Below are 12,772 nucleotides of genomic sequence, written 5' to 3' on the forward strand. Positions count from 1 at the left end.
GAGTTCGCGTGTACTAACTGATGACCTGGGGGTTGAGCCTATCGTCGTTCTACTGGACACTTCCTAACACCACAACTTATGTGGCAGAGGGTGATAAAATGAAAAGCACTTCATCGGTAGTACGCAAACAGACAGAGATATCTTCTTCACAGATGAGAAGATTTTCACCATTGAAGATCGTGTAGCATGTGCTATAGCACCCAGGATTTAGAGAGATCATCACCCTGCATCAATGATGGTTTGGTGAGAAGATGACGCATCGAGAGGGGGGGTATGCAAGTTACATTTCTGCAAGTCATAACCTCCACCAAAGTGTACGAAGACACCATGCTGGAACCTGTGGTGCAGCCCCTCAACAATATCGTGAAACAAGATGTGTTGTTCAGGGATCTGTTTCAAGGGGAGGACTGCTACACAACAGTGGGTGGAAGCGAATGTGCCAGATCACAAAGAACCATCTGATTGGCAGTCTGGAAGTACCGATCTGAATCCCTTTAACTTCAAATTGTGGTCGGAGCTAGAGAGAGTAGCCTGCAAGAAAGAAAGAACGACACACCAGCATCACCAGACTGAAGGTGGATACGTAGTGGCGTATATACGTAGTGGCAGCGTTTCCATTGGATGTTGTGCATGCCACCAACGATATGTGGCCTTACAGACTTTGAGTGCGTGATGGCAGAATGGGGCCATTTCAAACATTGCGTGCTGTTATATGCACGTTATACATGTGGTCTGTATGTGCTGAAAGCTGTATATGATTTACTGAGAGATTAAAAGTTTATGCGCTATTAAAGTTGTAACAGTATTTATGGCTAGATTAGGCATATTCAGGGAGGACAGAAGGAATAAGACAGGAGATGTATCGATGATTTTATCTGTAGAATTTTAAACAACTAAAATAGAAGCTGATGAGGATTTCAGATCCGAGGATGATAGTTCATTTGAGGCTATATAATACAAAAATGGAGTCCAACAAGACCATATATGTTGTTGGCTGCCGCTGCCAACAACATATATGATCTTGTTGGATAGGCCAGGTAGTGCTCAAAAACATGTAGAGACAATGAATCGGCAAACTAGCAAAATGAGTGGAAGTCGTGTAATAATTACAGTCTTCGACTATGATGACACAGATTGGAAGGAAAGAAGGAAGAAAGAAAAGGCGCACGGTAGAATGGAAATGGAATTTATATAGCTACTAAATTACAATTACCTAAAACAGCAACATTGGAGGCTACAAGGGGTCTGAAAGCTGGATCTAGTAACAGAGCACTTCAGGAAGTACCCATAACCACAGCCACCTTGCCTCCGATCGGGCAGCGTGACCATGGAGTCTAGTTCTGGGAGATTGTTAAACACGTAGGTTTCTCGTTAAAGAAGTAGTTGTGTGTAATTATAAAGCTGCTGATTATGACAAGCTTAGGAGGCAGCTGGAAGCTGTGTCGTGACATAAGGAACTACAAGGAAAGAATGGTAGTAGTGCAAACCTAAAGTCAGGAGTATAAATCAAGTAGAGATTAAATGGATGAATAGCGATATACGAGTGTGGTCTGAAAAGTTCTCGGCCTCGACATAGATGGCAACACAATCGCAAGTTTTTTTTTCTAAGTTCGTATATCTGTCAGAAGCATCCGTGTGAAAGTGCAAGTCATTCTATCAAGTATTTGTTTTTATACAGTTGTCTGAAGCAAAAGTGTTGTCTGTATCCATTGAAATGGATAAAATTGAGTATTGTGTGGTTATAAAATTCTTTCTAAAAGAAGGTTTAACGCCAAAATAAATTCATTCGAAGTTCATAAAATATTATGGGCACTCTTCTTCGTTTTCGACAATTAAGAAATGGGCTGCCGAATTTAAACGTGGCCGTACCAGCCTTGAAGTCCCACGTGAAGGATGTTCAAAAAGTGTAACAAACACCAGAAATCATTGATCAAGTGCGCAATATGGTACTGAATGACAAGCGAATCAAATTGCGTGAAATTGCTGTGACTATAGGCATTTCAAAAGAAAATGTAGCATATATTCTGCATGAAGAATTGCAAATGAAAAAGCTTTGCGCAAGATGGGTGCCACGCTTGCTCACAGCATATCAAAAACGCACTCGCATGAAAATCTCTGAACAGTACTCGGAACGTTTTAACAAGAATAAAACTGATTTTGTGTGTCGATTTACTATGGATGAGACTTGGATTCACCATTACACACCAGAATCCAAACAGCAGTCAAAACAGTGGACAGAAGCAGGTTGTTCAGCACGAAAGAAGACGAAGTCGGTTCCATCAGCAGGAAAGGTCATGGCATCGGTGTTTTGGGATGCTAAAGGCATTTTGTTTATTAATTATCTTGAAAAGGGTAAAATAATAACTGGGGAATGTTATTACGATCTTTTAACCAGACTAGACAAAAAAATTCGTGGGAAAACACCCGATTTGCATAAGACAAAAATCATCTTTCATCACGACAATGCACCTGCCCACAAAGGTGTTTTGGCAATGGGAAAATTAAAGAATCAGCACTATAAATTGTTGGAACATCCACTCTATTCCCCAGATGTGGCTCCCGCTGACTTCTATCTCTCCCCAAAACTAAAACTCTTCCTCGCTGGTCAGCATTTTTCTTCGAATCAAGAGGTGATTGCAGCTGTAGAGGGGTATTTTGCAGATCTTACTGAGAACCACTACATGGACGGGATAATGGCGCTGGAGCATCGCGGAATAAATGTATTAGTCTTAAGGGAGATTATGTTAAAAAATATAAATAATTTTAAAATTATAAATTTGTTTTTTTCATTGTTAGGCCGAGAACTTTTCAGACCACCCTCGTACAAAGCATGAGTTGATTTGCAAAAACATTGTAGAGGGGTATAAAGAATAAAAATATGACCAGTATACTCATGAGCAGCACAAAGTGCAAGCAAGAAGGGTAACTAGTATGGTAAGGAAGGAAGGCCAAATACGATTATGAGAGAAAATCAGGTAACCAAATTCAAGAGAGTTTTTTCGCTATGTCACAAATAAGATGAAGAACGATTGTGGTAGGATAACCTTAATTAATGCTGAATGTATAAAATTGACAGAAGTAGAGGATATAGTTGAGTTACTAAGTAATCACTTTGCTGGGATATATCATCCAGGTGGAGATTTTGAAATTACCGCTGTCAGAGACTAGTGTGAGAATTCAAGTAGTGAACTAGTGGTATTCGTTATATAAAAAATATGAATGAGAGTACAGTAGTGGGATTAGATGGAACGTCGGCTTGTGTACTATGTGAACGTGCAAGGGAACTAGCAGTACTTCTGAAGAAATTGTTTCATTTAAGTCTCAGCTCTGGCAAGGTTCCAAGAGAATAAGATGTTCCATTACATAAAGGTGGCTCCAAGATGGATGTACAATTACAGACCGATTAGTATCTCATTAGAACAGTGGTTAAAATACTGGAAAAGTTAGTTATGAGCAGAATTCAGAAATGGGGGATAGGAATAATATACCCTACAATGCGCAATATGCTCACATTTTATAAAAGTGACAGCAGAGATGATAAAGGAAATTATTACACCCTGTTACTGCTGGAATTTGCAAAGGCATGTGACAGAATACTTCATGGAAATCTGTTGCATAAGTTGGAATATATCGGAACGGATATAACAGCTGGCGGCATGGATGGGGAGGGGTGACAGTCAGACATCAGAGGTTGGTATATACTGGGGTGGAGTCTAGGAAAATTCCATTAACTACTTGCGTGCTTCAAAGTTCTGTACGACACCCCCCCCCTTTGGTTCAATTTTTAATTTGTGTATTAATAATATAGGGGATGATTTAAGAGGAGTAGTCAGATGATTACTGATTATGCTAAACTGGGAAGAGGTGATGTAGACAATTCGCAATATGATTTAAATAGATTGGCAGTGTGGGCAAAGGATAACAGACGTCAATTTGATGTTGCAAAATCTTGTTGCAATAAGGATGACAATTAGTCTCCCTTAAGACTAATACATTTATTCCACCGATGCTTCAGCGCCATTATCCCGTCCCTGTAGTGGTTCTCAGTATGATCTGCAAAATACCCCTCTACAGCTGCAATAATTTCTTGATTCGAAGAAAAAACGCTGACCAGCGAGGAAGAGTTTTAGTTTTGGGAAGAGATAGAAGTCAGAGGGAGCCAAATCTGGGGAATATGGTGGATGTTCCTACAATTCATAGTGCAGATCCAATGGCGTAGCTAGAACCGCCCGGGGCGATTCCCGAGTTTGCCGCCCCTCTCAATACACATCAAAAATACAGAAAGTCTAAACAACGTATAGGGAAATAAATTAAAACTGTTTATTTTTGAAGTAAAACTTTAATTCCAACATTCTAAAATGTTATTTTTCTTGCTTTTCTGTTAGCAAAATCGTCGATGACATTGTCGAAGTCTATTTCATCACTCAGTTGCTGTTCTATAGACAGTATGGCAAGATTTCTTAAACGCAAAGCGCCGCCCTCCCCTACTTACGCTACTGTACAGACCACTTAATTTTCCCATTGCCAAAACACCTTTGTGGGCAGCTGCATTGTCCTGATGAAAGATGATTTTTTTTTTCTTCTGCAAACCGGGTCTTTTCTCACGAATTTTCTTGTCTAGTCTGGTTAAAAGATTGGAATAATATTCCCCGGTTATTGTTTTACCCTTTTCATGGTAATTAATGAATAAAATGCCTTTAGCATCGCAAAACACCGATGCCATGAACTTTCCTGCTGATGGAACCAACTTTGTCCTTTGGCGCTGAACAACTGGTGCTTCTGTCCACTGTTTTGAGTGCTGTTTGGATTCTGGTATGTAATGGTGAATCCAAGTCTCATCCATTGTAATAAATCGATGCATAAAATCAGTTTTATTCTTGTTAAAGCGTTCCAAGCACTGTTCAGAGATTTTCATGCGAGTGCATTTTTGATCTGCTGTGAGCACGCGCGGCACCCGTCTTGCGCAAAGCTTTCTCATGTGCAATTCTTCATGCAAAATATATGCTACACTTTCTTTTGAAATGCCTATAGTCTCAGCAATTTCACGTACTTTGACTCGCTGGTCATCCAATACTATATCGTGCACTCGATCAATGATTTCTGGTGTTGTTACACTTTTTGGACGTCCTTCACGTGGGACTTCAAGGCTGGTACGGCCACGTTTAAACTCGGCAGCCCATTTCTTAATTGTCGAAAACAAAGAAGAGGGTGCCCATAAACTTTTATGAAAATCGAATGAATTTCTCTTGCCGTTAAACCTTCTTTTACAAAGAATTTTATAACTGCACGATACTCAATTTTATCCATTTCAAGGGATACAGACAACACTTTTGCTTCAGGCAGCTGTATATAAAAAAAAACTACTCGATATAATGACTTGCAATTTCACATGGATGCTTATGGCAGATGTACCAACTTAGAAAAAACATCTTGCCGATAGTGTTGCCATCAGGGTCGAGGCTGAGAACTTTTCAGACCACCCTCGTGACCTTCATAAACTGTTACCCTATCCAACTTTGCATCAACAACAAACAATTGAATATCTCCATTCAAATTATTACCTGAATCATTTATGTACAAATTAAACAGCAGTAGCCCAGCATAAAAGTCCTGCAGCACATCACCTATCTTCTTCCGGATTCTGCTCCTCCATAAACTACTTTTTTGATATCAGCCCATCAGATGCTCATTCACCCATATCACCAGCTTCATATCCATCCCTATTCGTTACAGTTTGCATAACAGAGTTCCATGTGGTATCCTGTCGAACGCCTTTCCAAAATCCAGCAGTATCATAGTGTAGCCATTCCCTTTATCCAACTCAGCTGTCACGCTATTATCAAAAGTTAGTAGATTACTAATTCATGACCGATCCTTCACAAAAGCCATCCTGCCCTTCATAGAGTATCATATTCTTACCTTTTGGATATATTGTCTAGAATATATCCAAATTCTTGTATGGAAATAGATTCCGATGATGAATATATCGGAGACGGAGAAACTATTAATCAGGGCAATGCTCTAAAAGAAGCCATGGAAAAATAAATTCATAGATTTCTTGAGGAACCCGAAGAAATAATATCAAATCCGAAGACACTGAAGGCTGAATTTTCAGTATTTGAAGCAACCAATAAAAGAACAAAGAATTTAGATTTATTATTTGATGCCCAGAAAACGATAAAGCCAAGTTCAGTAGCCAGTGAGAGAGTATTTTCTATTTCAGGCAATTTTGTATCTAGAATAAGAACAAGATTAATAATCGTTCAAACCCTATTTCCTGAAAAAAAAAAAATACTAAATGAAATAAAAAGTTATAATTTATATTTTATACGGATTTTAGTTATTTTAATTTTTTTTTATTTGGTTTTATATGGAGTATATTTTATTTTGTTATATTTTTGTAGTTCCATAAATATTAAATAAACTGAAAAATTTTTAAATAAGTATAAATATTTTTCACTGTTTTAATTATATATATTTTTTGTAAAAATTTGAAAATCGGTTTAACCGGAGGTTTTTTGGAAATACTGGAATTCGAAAACCGGTTTTTTCAAAAGTCGTTTTTTGTATAAACCCTATCCATGCATTCCTAAATTCTCTTCTTGACCAACTTTTCCAGTACTTCTACCACCACTCCTGAGATACTTATTGGTCTATACTTTGCTAACACAGACTTACATCCTCTTTTATGCAAAGGAATTATTTTGCCCTCCTCCTACTCTCTTGAGACTTTGTCACAGCTGAGACTTAAATTAAACAGCCTAGTCAAAAGCATCACCAGTTCCCCTGCACATTCTCTTAAAATGCCACCCGACATTCTATCTAATCCCAGTATCTGAATTTGAACGCAGTATTTGCATTCAGATTCTGCAATATCCTAAGTACCTCCAATTCATCAACCTCTGTTCTCACATAAGTCCCAGTCACCTCTGCCATAACATTTTTTTTTTTCATTTGGATGATATATCCTTGCAAAATGGTCTGCCTCTCTACCATCTGCACTCATTGAAGTTATGCTTCCATAGTTATTCTTGCTCCTACTTGCGACATAACGAAAAAACTCTTTGGGATTTCCTTTTGTCTGCTGAGCTAACTTCTCATAATCTGATTTTGCCTTTCTTACCATGCTGGTGACCTTTCTTGTCTGTTCGTTGTACTGCTCATAAGTCAGCTGATCATCTTTCTCCTTATATACCCTCCACAACATTTTTTTTCTTTTTTTTTTCAATCTATCTCCTAAGTGTATAATAATCACCTGCCTTGTAGTTGAATATATACCCCCTTAATTGGAATTTCCACATATCTTGCTACCTTCTAAGTCACACCACATGATCATTTTCCCAAATCGAAGGCTATGTAACTCAATTATGAACACAGGTCTTCTCATTCTATAACAAGATCCAACACTCTCGTACCCCGAGTCCACTTCATCACATTCTGATTCAAGTAATTATCTCTCAGTGTGTATAAATTCCATTTCCTTCCTGTCATGTGATCTTACCTTCTTCCATCTATGTCTCCAAAGTTGGAATCACCATAATTACTCGACTTGCACTCATTGTATACTAATCTGGTGATGCATGTCTTCCACATCATCCCGGACATCCCTTGGCCTGCACCAACAACTAATTTTATATTCTGTCCTATTGGCCTCAATCTTACACTAGATTGACTCAAGAGAACAAACATTTGCTAGACATACTCCTACTCTTGTTGGCTGCAATTCATCTGCTCTCATCAGCAGTACCCCACCCCCTGTCATGTCTACTCTATCCTTCCTGTAAATACGAAATCCATCACATTCTATCCTTGTAACTACGTCGTCTACTGTTAGTGAAGTCACCCATTAAAGGCATCCTGCACTAACAGTAGACGACGTGGTTACAGGGATAGAATGTGATGGATTTCGTATATACATCATCTTCATTGACTATGGCTTTTCCCATTTTTGTATCATTGTCAAACAAGTGGATATTCCCGTCAAATTATTTCCTATATCAGTGATGTACAAATTAATAACTCTCCATGTAACCTCACAGCTAGTGGCGGATCACTCATATAATATGATTCTCCTCAAGCTTCATTCCATAATATTCTCTGGATCACACTCCTGTTTCCCTGGCCAGAATTCTCTTTATAAAAAATTCATAAAAAAGTGCATATAAAAATTCAGCATATATGCCATTCAAAAAGAGCAGGGGGAGATATTCTTAACAAACCAAGGATAACACATAAGTTATGCAATATCAAACTTTAACGTATATGTATTTATTATAAATCTACAAACTCGCCCACCAAAAACCTTATTTATTTTATTTTATTTTTTTTTGTTATCCATGAAAATGACGATTTTTGTTTTTAGCCTTTAAAGAATTGAATTCTTTAAAGATTAAATATTCTCCGTGCAAGATTTTAAGATTTGGCTCTTTTCTTCTTTTTCGTCTTCTACCTCTCTTAATTTATAAGGAACGATTCCAGTATCTGAATTACTGACCTATAGTAATGCATGAAGAACCACAGGCTACACATTAGATAAGTAAATATAACCGATCTGCTGTAGCATAATGGAATGCTCGAAACTGCTTTAATGTGGCATTCACTCTCTCGATGTTAACATAATATATCAAGGAAAGATAATAAACGCCAAACAGCAAATTTCTGTCTTCCATAAAATCATACATTCTGACATTTGTTCTGACCGAAAGCAGCTCAATTTAGTGGGCATAGGTGTAAAGCTGTGCAAATCCATCAGCATTACACCAATAGCCCTATTCAGGTACTTGTTCTATTGTTAATGAGCCTCCATGGATCCCCTACAGCTCGTGGGGAATCATCCACAGAATCTGCTTCTCCTCGGTGTTCTTTCATTTCATATAATTCTCTGGATTGGCCTTCTGTTCCCAAAAACACTACATATATTTTCAACGATTGACCCTTATAATGTTCTCTTATAATTTTATGTCTATCAAATTACCCTCCCCAACTCTCTCCCTCCAATCCACTAAGCATTTTTTATAATATGTAACCACGATTTTAAATAAATAAATAAAATAAAACAAAAACTATTGTCCCCTGCGTTTATGCATTTTGCTAAAGGAACATTTGGCCCAATTTTTTTTTTTTGTTGTTGTTGTTTTTACACCAATACAAGTTGAAATTATTTCAAATCAAAATTTCGATTTCGCTATTCCCGTCGCTTTTTGCAAGAAACTATCAAATGTCTAAGTTGCGTTCGGCAAAACAATTCTGTCAAATAGTAGCACTCTGCAAAAAATCCAGTAAGTGTGTCAGAAGTTATGTGTGTTATTAAAGTCGAATAAAATTCGACTTTAATAATAGGTTGCACTGGTTCTAGATACCATTCTGTCTAATTTTGTCACTACACCTTGGTTCAACTGAAACCAAAACGGAAATCACTCGACAAACTAAATAGTCAATACCAAATTTCATTACATTCCACACCATCCGGTATGGAGTAATTTAATGTGTTTAAATAATTTGGCCAATAAAAAAGCAGGGATTCAAACTAAAACTGATTCACGTAAGTTTCATGTTAATCCTATCCAGTCAGAGCACAGTTACTGCATTATACAGCATATTTCATCCTTTTGTGGATCCAACCACAAATGGGGATGAAATTTTGAAAAAAACATAAATAAAATAAAACTGGAATGCTTCACAATTTGTTGTCAAGATTCTAAATACCAACCATGAGCAAAAATCTGTCCAACCAGAGGTCCAATTACATGAAAAAGAAATTTTAATTTCAAACAGCAGTAACTATTCGCAAAGACTTCCCATTTCTTTCATCTCTGGTTCTCTTAAGGAAATAGGGAAACAAAACATTGCCTCCAAATGCATCTGGAAGAAATCAAATGCTGGTAACATGAAAGAACCGTTTCAGCAACTGACACAGATTCTGGTTTCATTCAATTGACTGGCTTGAAATGGAAGGTTGCACTGGTTCAAGTCCCATTTTTGATGGTAATGAATTGTGGCTTGGATTTACGGCTGAAGCAACTATGGCTACGAGGCCAGTGTATTATGTCTATTAAGTGCACATGTTTTCCGACCAGTATGCCTATTTTGTAGGGTGAATTTTTTTTTTTTTTTTTTTTGAAAAACCCTTACAAGTGCTGAATAATGATTCGCTTTTCTAGTAGATGTGAAATCTTATGGAGATGGCCTGCCATTAGTTTCTTATCCTATACTGTCTGGGCTTCCCATGCCGTCTTATGCTCAATCCTTACATTAAACAGAAAGGGAAATAAAATGTGATGAGAAAGGAGGTGGAAAGTATGAAGAGCAGAATTAAAGAAAGTGAATGAAGGAAGATATTAAGAGACTTGTGATAAGGATGTGAGAACAAGTGTGAAAGACACAGAAAGTAGGGAGAATGAGAAAGCAAAGAAGAGGGTGGATAGTCAAGAGAATGGAAACACAAGGAGAAAAAGATGAGAAATTAGCGACGGAGAACGCAAGGACGATACGAAGAGGGAGAGGGAAAGAATGCGTATGTGAAAGCTTCTAGTGTAAGAAGAATGAAGTAGTGAGTGGTATCTATGAAGATGCAATGATTTGGGGTGTGCAGAATCGAATGTTTAGAGAAATACCTGAATTGTGTAATGAGAGACTTTGGCTATATCAATAAAGTGGAGACCAACTACAGATGATATGACAGTGGTGGTTCGCGCAAGTGATCTGAGAATGTTAATCGATTAAGCAGCAAAATAATGGAGATCGATGTTCGACTGTGCAGCAGAAAGGTCTGGGATGTGAAGAAATGAGTATTGTCTTGGTATAAGGAAGAGCTGTGATAACGAATGACATGATAACAAGAATGTATACGAGGAAGAGAAATCTGGAGGATAGCCTCATGTGGCTTGGAGAATGTACGTCGTGATGGAGAGGACAGTTATGGGTATAGAATGTTATTTTGAATTGAAGAATATAGCAACTACGGCTAAGAGGCCAGTATACTGTCTTAAGTGTGTGATCTTTTAGACAGTTCGCCTGTTTAGTGTGATGAAACATCTTGCCATCTCTGTATGAAAACAGCTAACTCATCTTCAACTGAAAAGCTCTCTTATAAAGATTCGTTGTATCCTAGGCTGAATTCGAACTCAGATTTTTCAACATAAGGACATCGTTCTGTGCCCCTGAAAATGTCTCATGGATAAAACGACTGTTATTGAATGTTTACACATTTCGCAGCTCATAAAACGTGTTCATAAACATGCTAACATGAAGTTTTAAATATTAAAATTTCTTTGGTATAATTATGATCCGCCATAGTATAATGTTTTAAATAACGGCTCCAAGCATGTAAGTGTAAACTATATAGAATCTCATTACAGTAGGTTTCCTCCTACAGTACAGCTGCAACCGAGACTCTTGATACTGTACGCATGCTCTATGACTCGTACTAGTAAGTAACATTACTAGCTTAACGGGTGAAGCAAAAGCTTTTCATATTCCCGGCTATCTTAACAGAGACTGTGAGTAGAAAGAGTTTATGAGCTATATTGCTCGCCCTGATTGGGCTAGGAGATTAATCCTCAGTGAGGGAGTTTAGGATGGCTTTAGGTCTTTTGTGCTTAGAATAGTCCATTGCATCATAGTCAGCAGCCAGTTGGATCAGTCTGTTAGGGTGCACAGTTCCTTTTGAGAAGAATTTGGTTGCTATAGTCTGCATGAAAGTATAAATATAGGGGACCTCCGTGTCTCGGTGCAGTTGGACAGTTCGGATGAACCATGGGGAGCCCAGAATCATTCTAAGACACTTGTTCTGAAAGCGTTGTAATTTGATAATATTCGAGTTTGAAGTATGACTCCAGGCCGGTGAGGCGTAGGTGAGTATTGGACGAACCATCAGTTTGTATATGAGAAGTTTGATTCTGGTGCTCAGCTTACTGTTTCTGTTAATTAACGGGTAGAGCTGGGCTATGGTTTTTGATGTGTTTGCACAGGGAGTCTTCAGATGGGAGTTGAAAGTCAGTTTTCTGTCCAGTACTACACCAAGATATTTGATCTCTGTTTTCCACTGAATTTTTGTGTTCAATAGGAGAATATCTTCTTTAGGAAGCACTGATCTTCTAGAGAATAAGACGGCTATGCTCTTCAGAGGATTCACCAGAGTCGCCATTTGGCAAAATATTGTTCAATTTGCAGCAGGTTTTCTTGCAGTTTCTTGATGACTAGGTGAGGCTTAAATGATCTGGTCAATATCGTTGTGTCATCAGCGTAAAGAGCTTTAATTGAAGATAATGGGTTGTGTGGTATATCATGCAAGTATAAGGAGAATAGGATTGGTGCTAGTAAGGACCCTTGTGGAACTCCAGCCAAGATGTGTTTTTGTGTAGAGACTACTCCACTCAATCTCACTTGCATGCGCCTATCGTAGAGGTATGCCTTTAATTTTAAATTTAATGATATTTGAGTTTGAAGTATGGCTCCAGGCCGGTGAGTATTGGACGAACCATCAGTTTGTATATGAGAAGTTTGATTCTGGTGCTCAGTTTGCTGTTTCTGTTTATTAGCGGATAGAGCTGGGCTATGGTTTTTGATGTGTTTGCACAGGAAGTCTTCAAATGGGAGTTGAAAGTCAGTTTTCTGTCCATTACTACACCAAGGTACTTGATCTCTGTTTTCCACTGAATTTTTGTGTTAAAGAGGAGAATATCTTCTTTTGGAAGCACTGATCTTCTAGAGAATAAGACGGCTACGCTCTTCTGAGGATTCACCTGGAGACGCCATTTGGCAAAATATTGCT

At 38.1% G+C, this 12,772-nt stretch overlaps 1 protein-coding gene across 1 annotated transcript in view; it reads right to left on the bottom strand.

Annotated features, from left to right (window-relative positions):
* jbug (filamin-type immunoglobulin domains fbug) overlaps positions 1 to 12,772 on the bottom strand; it is an 879,391-nt gene that overhangs the window by 812,998 nt on the left and 53,621 nt on the right. The window lies entirely within an intron of this gene.

Source organism: Typopeltis vanoorti, chromosome 12, assembly GCF_054136105.1.
Source record: "Typopeltis vanoorti isolate ZY-2024b chromosome 12, IOZ_Tvanoo_1.0, whole genome shotgun sequence".
Classification (NCBI taxonomy): Eukaryota; Metazoa; Arthropoda; class Arachnida; order Uropygi; family Thelyphonidae; genus Typopeltis; species Typopeltis vanoorti.